We start from the raw sequence: 9,030 nt of genomic DNA on the forward strand, positions 1-9,030 counted from the left end.
GGCAAGACAAAGACTGTGAAAAGACCATAATAAGAGAGAATGTACTTTCATTCTCTGCTAAATCTTGTTCTATTGCCTAACTTTTCTTCCTATCTACTAGGCAAATCATTGCCCCTCGATATAACTCATGGGGTTTCAAAGAGCATTATTTGGTTATTGACAAGTAAACAGGAGGCTTGTAATCATCCGAAGAAACACAGCACTCAGAATATAGTACTACATCTTACCGATGACTTTTTTAAATTGATATTTTCTCAATAATTTGCTGTTAGGAAAATATGGGCATTTCTACATGGCACTGATTTAACTGTCCATGATTATGAAAATACATACATACACATTCACTAAAAAAAGATGAGCAAAGTTTCAGCTAGGCAGAGGGTATACCATGGGAACAAAAAAGAAGCAATCTTCATCGTAAGTGAATTTTACAATCTTACGCATGAAGGTCAAAAATAAATAAGTATGGAAATATGTAAATAGAACTTGAAAGGGGAAAGATCCCTCTTAAGGTGAGGAATATCCTACTTCAATAGAAAATAATATGCATTAGATGGCTTGGCCAGCAACAGCTTATCTGAGAAGGCAATATTTGAGAGACACATACGTGAACCGTGAACTTCCAGATGTTCAAGCTGGTTTTAGAAAAGGCAGAGGAACCAGAGATCAAATTGCCAACATCCAATGGAACATCAAAAAAGCAATAGAGTTCCAGAAAAACATTTACTTCTGCTTTACTGACTATGCCAAAGCCTTTGACTGTGTGGATCACAATAAACTGTGGAAAATTCTGAAAGAGATGGGAATATCAGACCACCTGACCTGCCTCTTAAGAAACCTATATGCAGCTCAGGAAGCAACAGTTAGAACTGGACATGGAACAACAGACTGGTTCCAAATAGGAAAAGGAGTACATGAAAGCTATATATTTTCACCCTGCTTATTTAACTTATATGCAGAGTACATCATGAGAAACGCTGGGCTGGAAGAAGCACAAGCTGGAATCAAGATTGCTGGAAGAAATATCAATAACCTCAGATATGCAGACAACACCACCCTTCTGGCAGAAAGTGAAGAGGAACTAAAGGGCCTCTTGATGAAAGTGAAAGAGGAGAGTGAAAAAGTTGGCTTAAAGCTCAACATTCAGAAAACTAAGATCATGGCATCTGGTCCCATCACTTCATGGGAAATAGATGGGGTAACAGTGGAAGCAGTGTCAGAGTTTATTTTTTTGGGCTCCAAAATCACTGCAGATGATGATCGCAGCCATGAAATTAAAAGACGCTTACTCCTTGGAAGGAAAGTTATGACCAACCTAGATAGCATATTAAAAAGCAGAGACTTTACTTTGCCAACAAAGGTCCATCTAGTCAAGGCTATGGTTTTTCCAGTGGTCATGTATGGATGTGAGAGTTGGACTGTGAAGAAAGCTGAGCGCCGAAGAATTGATGCTTTTGAACTGTGGTGCTGGAGAAGACTTTTGAGAGTCCCTTGGAGTGCAAGGAGAGCCAACCAGTCCATCCTAAAGGAGATCAGTCCTGGATGTTCATTGGAAGGACTGATGCTGAAGCTGAAACTCCAATACTTTGGCCACCTCATGCAAAGAGTTGACTCGTTGGAAAAGACCCCGATGCTGGGAGGGATTGGGGGCAGGAGGAGAAAGGAATGACAGAGGATGAGATGGCTGGATGGCATCACTGACTCAATGGTCATGAGTTTGAGTAAACTCCAGGAGCTGGTGATGGACAGGGAGGCCTGGCATGCTGCAATTCACAGGGTCGCAAGGAGTCGGACATGACTGAGCGACTCAACTGAACTGAACTGATAATGCAATAAAGGAAAAGTGGTGGGTTCTAAGAAGTTCACCATAATGATCTAATTTATGATGAAAATTTTGACTGCTTTGTGAAAGCATAGATTAAATGAGACAACTAATGGAATATGAAACAATACTCTAGATGAGAAGTAGATTATTGGCCTGGATTAGGTTAGAGGAAATGCAGAGAAGTGTATTTACTCAAGACACTTTGGAATTATAAGTAACAGAACTTGCTTTTAGTTTGGATGCTGTGAATTCAGAAGAAGAAATTGTCCAGGATTATTCCAAGATTCTGAATTAAGCAATGTATCTGTAGCAGTATCAATTCCTGAAATATCTCTAAATGTCATTAAAGAGAAAGTAGATTATTTTGAGTTTTATTGGTCAGGTGAACTGACCAATTGTAGCATATGCATGCAATAAAAATTTATTCAGCCATAAAGATTTAAGTATTGCATATGATACAATGTGTGTGAAATTCAAAAACATTATGCTAAGTGGAAGAAGTCCGACATAAAAGATTACATATTATTTCATTAATATCTAGAATAAATAAACTCAGAGAGAAAGAATGTAGGTTGGCATTAGAGGCAGAAAGGGGAGCAATTTCTTAATGGGGATAGAGTTTCCTTTCAGGGGGTTGAAAATGTTTTAGAACTAGATAAATTGATGGTTGTACAACACTATGAGTGTGCTAAATGTCACTGGACTCTTCACTTCAAAACTCTTACTTTTATGTTCTGTAAGTTTCACCTCAGTTTAAAAAAAATATGTAAATGTGATTTTTACATTTTGAGATAAAGCTAATTTCCAAAGGAACGTACATAAATATTCTTGAGAACAATAAAAAGCTTTAAGGCTAACAAGCCATCAAAACATCACTTATTCAACCATTTAATCACTGAAAAAATATTTATTAATATTTTATCACATGCTGGCTCCTGCTAGTTCTAAGTATACATCGACATATAATCTGCCTTTAAAGAATGGATTGCATAGTATGTGAAAGAGAACTATCTTAATATATATATGCGTAATTATTTTCTAACCTGTCAATGGAATACTTACATCTATTTCCCTGATTTTTGTGGATCAGATGAGAAGACATGCAAACCCACTTAGCAGAAAATCCATTGGCTAGTGTAGTGGAAGATGCTCCATGAGGACTGTTTTCCATGGCATTTTCCTCTTGTTAATTCCCCACTCATATGCAACAATGGGAAATTTCTAGCTTTAAATTGATAAGCACATGGTGTATTATCCCTGGTGGTCATTTCGCTGATATATGGTCTTTTTTTCCCCCACATCTTCTGTGGTTCAAATTAGTTTCACCTTTCTAAACTATAGGAGATATATTAGAGGCTATTCATTCAGCTGCATTCTACAATTGGAAGAAATTAAAGGTTGTAGGACATGTAAGTGGCCATTCTTTACAGTGCTAGTTAAACTATACTTCAGCCAAGACCCCTGGGCATCTGCTCAAGGTCTAGTGCTACAATGGTATCCCACATTTTGATTCAACTATGCAAGGTTCTAGTTACAGAGGTGAAATAGTCAGACTATCAGAGGGCCAAATCTAATGTTTTAAGTCTGGAATTCTAATTGTCATTATACGCTACTAATCATCTAATTCTTTATATATATATATATATATGTATATATATATATGTGTGTGTATATATATATATGTGTGTGTGTGTATATATATGTGTGTGTGTGTATATATGTATATTTAAGCCTCTTCATGTTTCCAAAGAAATTTTCTTCTGAATAAAAAAAAAAAAGCAGTAGAAAATGCAAATGACAAATGGTAGGAATAAGAGAAAAGTTCTATATTGAATTAAATAGCAATAACATTGACCTCTGACAACAATGATAAAAATTACTGCAACTCTGTATTCAACGTTCAAAATTTATACTTGAAATCTCACTGTGTTGTCCAAACAAATAATTATATTTTTAAATTATAAAACAAGTAAAAAAATGCCTCGTTTTATTATTTTTAAAGTGAGGTTGTTTTATTTAATGTAAACACTTAATTTTTTTTTTTTTCCTGCCATGTGGCTTGTGGAATTTTTGTTTGCCAACCAGAGATAGAACCCATGCAAACAGCAATGAAAGTGTGGAGTCTTAATCACTGGACCACCAGAGGATTCCCACAAAAATGCCTCATTGTAGAAAAATTTGGGAATCTCTAAAGAAAGGCAAAATTAAGTATCATATAAGCCACTAAGAAGTGGCTGCTATGGCATTTAGGTCTATTTCCTGTTTTTCTCTTATTGTAGTTTATCTTTTGAGTTGCAGCTCTGGGGTAAATTAAATACAGTTTGATCCAGTCTGTACTCCGTGCCTCATTTGGAACTTTTAACAAAAATCGAAACATAAAACTAATCCTTAACACATCTGGCCTCTGGGCACTCAGATTTTAATTCCAAACTCACAATGACAATTTTACTAAAAATAGATAACTTAGTCCTTTGACTTCTCCCCCTCTTCTTGATGCACCAACCCTCTTGCTGGCATCCCTGGTCTATTAATTAAGATGAATGAATATAGATAAGCATACATCTCTGAATGATTTCTATGGTCTTTTACTCCAGGGATGGCAGACTCAGATATTACAATACTTCCTACTGTGGAAGATAGGGGTAGAGTGAGAAAGGTATTCTTGGGTTCAACATTCATCTGGCCATTTTAGAATACTGAATAGGAATGCTGGGCTCTGCTGGGTTGTGGGTCTAGGAAGAGTGGAATCTTGCCCAATACATCACTCAACTTGATTGGGAAGAAAATAAATCAAACCAATGACAGCTACATCAATGAGTAGAATTATGGTCTTGAAGAGGTAGAGGATTCTAGATGGAAATACTAAACATTAAACAGATGTTGGAAGGTGAAGAGATGGACGGGGAGAATGGTGTGAGTATTCCAAATGGAAAGCAGACAGCAGGAGACTTAGTGTACAAAAGTCACATCCTAAGACCTCTAAAAAGTTCACGATTGACAGAGCATAGGATACAGGTTAAAGGAACAGAATATCTAGAGATGAGTCTGAGGGATACAAATAAGACCATGTAAGGCCTTGAGAGCTGGCTAAGCAGTCCGAACTTGAAGGTTGTTGAGTGCTCAGATCGATAGAGGAACATGAGAGAGGAAGGGAGGGACAAAGGGAAAGAGTTGGTGAACAGCAGCCGCCCTGACAAGGGCTATCCTCTGCTTTTTCTCCCCATCCCCTCGCTTGGGCCCAACTGTTAGTTCCTTTATACTCAATACATATTTCTGGAGCACCAATTTTGTGATGAGGATGGTTCCCAAGAGGAACAAAAGTAAGATACAAGTATCATCTTTGTCCTTACTTGGGGCTTAGAATTTATTAGTAGAGCAGACAAATCTATCAACAATTACAAAACAATGTGGTTAGGGCCTAGAAGAGGGATAGAGGGGCTTCTATGAAAACAGGGAAGAGAGAATTCAATATGGCTTGGGTGGAACGAGAGGTAGACAGGAAAGGCTTTGAATAGGACATTGAAGCTGTGGGTTAAATGCTGGGAAGACAAGAATATCACCAGCAAAGGGATCGGTGCAGAAAAGTCAAGGGGTGAGAGAGGTTTAGTGGAGACTGAAGGTTACGGGAGCTATTTCAATAGAGCTGCGACTGTGAACAGAGCAGGACCCGCTCTCCAGGAGACCTCCCGGGATCTAGCCCAGCCATAGTACAGTCTGGGGCAGGAGGAGGGCCTCCTGCAATGGGCAAGGAAGCCAGACTCAAAGGGTCAGGTTGAACATATCCTTTCCACCTACCCGTCTGCCCGGTGGGGCTCCTCTGTCCTCCTGTAAATCCTTCCTCCCCTCTGGCCTCCCTCTCTTCCTGCCTTAGTTCTTATTCCCCGGCCGCACCCCAGCTTTCTGTCTCTGTACTTCTGTCTTCAGTAAGACACACCAGATAGTAACTGTATCTATCACTTTTAAAATAACTCATTTATAATCCTGAATTCCTTTTTAAGGGAAAAAAGTGGGAAATAAACAGTTTAGTTATATACATATATATTTTTTCAAAACAGGGGGGTTGCAACATTTTCCCCCCATATGGCTCTGCACTGATTTTTTATGCAAATTGAGAATGGGAAAAAACACGGAAAAGAAAAAAGTGTTTCCCTAACTCTACCCCTTAGGTAGCTGTGCTCTGTGGTCTGTCTCCTGACTTTAGTAACAAGAAGGCATTAAACGGAATCAGTGATGTTACAAATGATCTCTTTACTATTCTTACTAGTAATGCCAATCAATATATTTTATAATTTCAAAGTCACTTAAAAGTGTTTGCTTAACATATGAATCACTGTTAGGGTTTTGATATATGATAATATTTTCATGGTTAAATCCCATACAAAGCTGCCTGTTTCCTAAGGATGTGCTAAAATACATGTAATGTGGGAAGGAGGGATATTGGGTGAAAAGAGCTTAGATCAGGCCCCAGGCAGATTTGCAGATAAATTACATTCCTACTGGTTACTAGTTTTGCCACTTTGGGCAGGTTTCTTGACCTCTCAAGCTTCTTCCTGAATCAGTGAAATGGAGGTAATTCTTTCCTTGAAGGGTTTCTTGCACCTACCTGACCGGTCTCTGAGGCTGCTTTCTTCCCTCTCTTCCTTTCCCACTATCCAGTGATCAGCAAACAGGTCCTGTCTAGAGAACTAGCTTGATGCAAAGTTTAAATGAGATATAAAAAGCTCTTGTTCTAGTACTGTTTCATCAGTGGCACCTAACAGAGGTCAGTTATTTTACTATTATTGCCTGTGTGGGTGCATGCTCAACCGCTTAATTGTGTCTGATTCTTTTGTGACCCCTTGGATTGAAGCCTGCCAGGCTCCTCTGTCCATGGGATTTTCCAGGAAAGAATAGGAGAGTGGGTTGCCATTTCCTCCTCCGGAGGATCTTCCCAAACTAGGGACTGAACGCATCTCCTGCATTGGCAGGTGGATTCTTTATCCCTGTGCCACCTGGGAAGCCCATTATTGCCCAGATGGTTTGCCAAATAATTTACCAAGCAAACAGCTTTTTTTTTTTTTTTTGTATTAGTTTCCCCCGAGGGGGGTGCACCGTTCCTGGAAGTACTGCAATACCAGGTCGATGCGTGGAGTGGACGGAGCAAGCTCCTATTCCAACTCCCAGCTCCAAAAAGCAAACAGCTTTATAACTTCTGAAAAGTGAAGAATGTTTCCTTGCTATGAGTGTACAGGTTACCTAAGCTGGATACTATTTTCATTTATTGCTAATTAATTATAGATTCTTTAGATATAGAACTATATTTACGTATATATATAAATAGATATAGAACAATTCTATATATTTATATAGATATAAAACTATTCTATATCTATAGTTAATTAGCAATAAATTTTAGAAGCTAAAAATAAGTTGGCACAAACCAATGACTTTTCACCTATAGAATGCACATTAGAAATTTTAAAAATATATTCTTGGTTAATTTCTAAATGATAGAGGTAAAGATCCTTATTAAACTAGAGAAGGGTGGAGCAGATACATTTTTAAATCATTGCCTTTTAATGTAATAGTTCACTCTTTAATGTTTACTGCAAAGACAATATAAAAATGGCATACATCAAAAAAAAAAAAATGGCATACATCAGTCTAAAATGATGAAATTGTCATTATGACCTTCATGGATTTTTGTCTAGCCTAAGTAATCCCAGTAAACCCTCCAGACTGAAGAATGAATCTTCAATCATTTCACTGCTTTTGCCCTTGATGGTAGATTTTTTTTTTTTACATCTCACTAATACATCTTTTCTTTCTTTCTTAAAAGAATGACATTAAAATGGGAGGTTTAAAATAAAAGTTTGTGACTTGTCAACAGCCTGGCTTAGAACCTGATACTATTGATTTTACTTGTTTTAATTTTATTGAATATGTCTAGTGTGTGCTTTGTTATTTTAAAAGAGTCAGCATCTCTTATTTGGAACAATTTACAGTTTAAGAAATTTCTTGTTATAAATTTTGTCATGCAAATTTGTTTGAAGGAACAGACATGCAAGGAACTAAAATTAAAGTGACTCTATTTCTGAACAATATACCTGAGATTAATGTGAAATCAAACATGAGCCATGGAATGAGAAAAGAAAGAAAAAAGAAGTCTAAGGGCCTGACTACATCATTTTCTGCCTGTATGCCTAACAAAGAAAGATCTCTGATTTTCTTATCCATCTACCAGTATACTATGACTTCTGACCCAGCAATAGGAATGCAATTCACTTCACAACTTACTAAAAAAGTGAGGGAACATTGAGAAAATATACACTGTGTTCAACTTGGACACTGGTAGTAATGCAAAAGTCTGCAAGACCATAGAAGTGAAACATCATTTATTTCCTAGAAAGGGCTCTATTAAGGACACTGAGTTATTCAGATTCTGAACATTAAGTTAGGTAGTAAAGATGTGAAGAGGATGAGAAAGGGGAGGAATTTAGTAGGGTTATGTGGCACCAGAGGGCACTGAAGATGAAATGCTGATGAGGTAGTGATAGGGAACCGCCAAACCAAATCTCACCCACTTGGAAATTTTGCCAGAGACCAATCCTATAGTTTAGAAAATAGGAAGAATCACTGCCCTCCCCTTCTCTACTGCCCAGGCATGCATTGCCTGCCCCAAAGCAAGCCAAATGGTCTACCTTTCCAACCCAGCACAAGTCGTCATCTGCTGAGGCAGATGATCGACTGTTTTTCCCTTAATTCACACTCAGTTATGATGGCAGATATCCCAACCACATTATCGCTTCCAAAAGAGGAGTCTAGTTATCCAAAAAAGAATGGAAGAGAGAAGCTGACTCAGGCAGCTGTGGTGAAAGAGTTTCTAATTTTGAGTAGGAGGCCACTGCATGTAGAGCAAGCCAGCCTTGCTGGAGGGCTGCCTTCTGTTCTTGCGGAAATGTATGTAGCTGATACTTGAGTGCTACTCCAAATGCATTAGTTCTTCCAAACCTCAGTCATTCTCCCCACGTTGGCTTTGATTCAGAGACTGGAGGTAGAAGGAAGAAGGGGTTTAACTCATCTCTGAGTCAAGGGCTATCTGCCATTGTACATTATAGGAGGCATTGTTTCCAGAGCTGTCTTTCTTTTCTAAACACTTCATCAACTGCTCAGCATAAAAAGCTACTTTGTAAGAAGATTCTTACTATTACCACTATAATGCTAAC

At 38.1% G+C, this 9,030-nt stretch overlaps 1 pseudogene; it reads right to left on the reverse strand.

Annotated features, from left to right (window-relative positions):
- Window positions 1-6,905: 6,905 nt before the first annotated feature.
- LOC122441170 lies at window positions 6,906-7,036 on the reverse strand (annotated as a pseudogene).
- Between the last annotated feature and the right edge of the window lie 1,994 nt (window positions 7,037-9,030).

Source organism: Cervus canadensis, chromosome 4 (genome assembly GCF_019320065.1).
Source record: "Cervus canadensis isolate Bull #8, Minnesota chromosome 4, ASM1932006v1, whole genome shotgun sequence".
Taxonomy (NCBI): domain Eukaryota; kingdom Metazoa; phylum Chordata; class Mammalia; order Artiodactyla; family Cervidae; genus Cervus; species Cervus canadensis.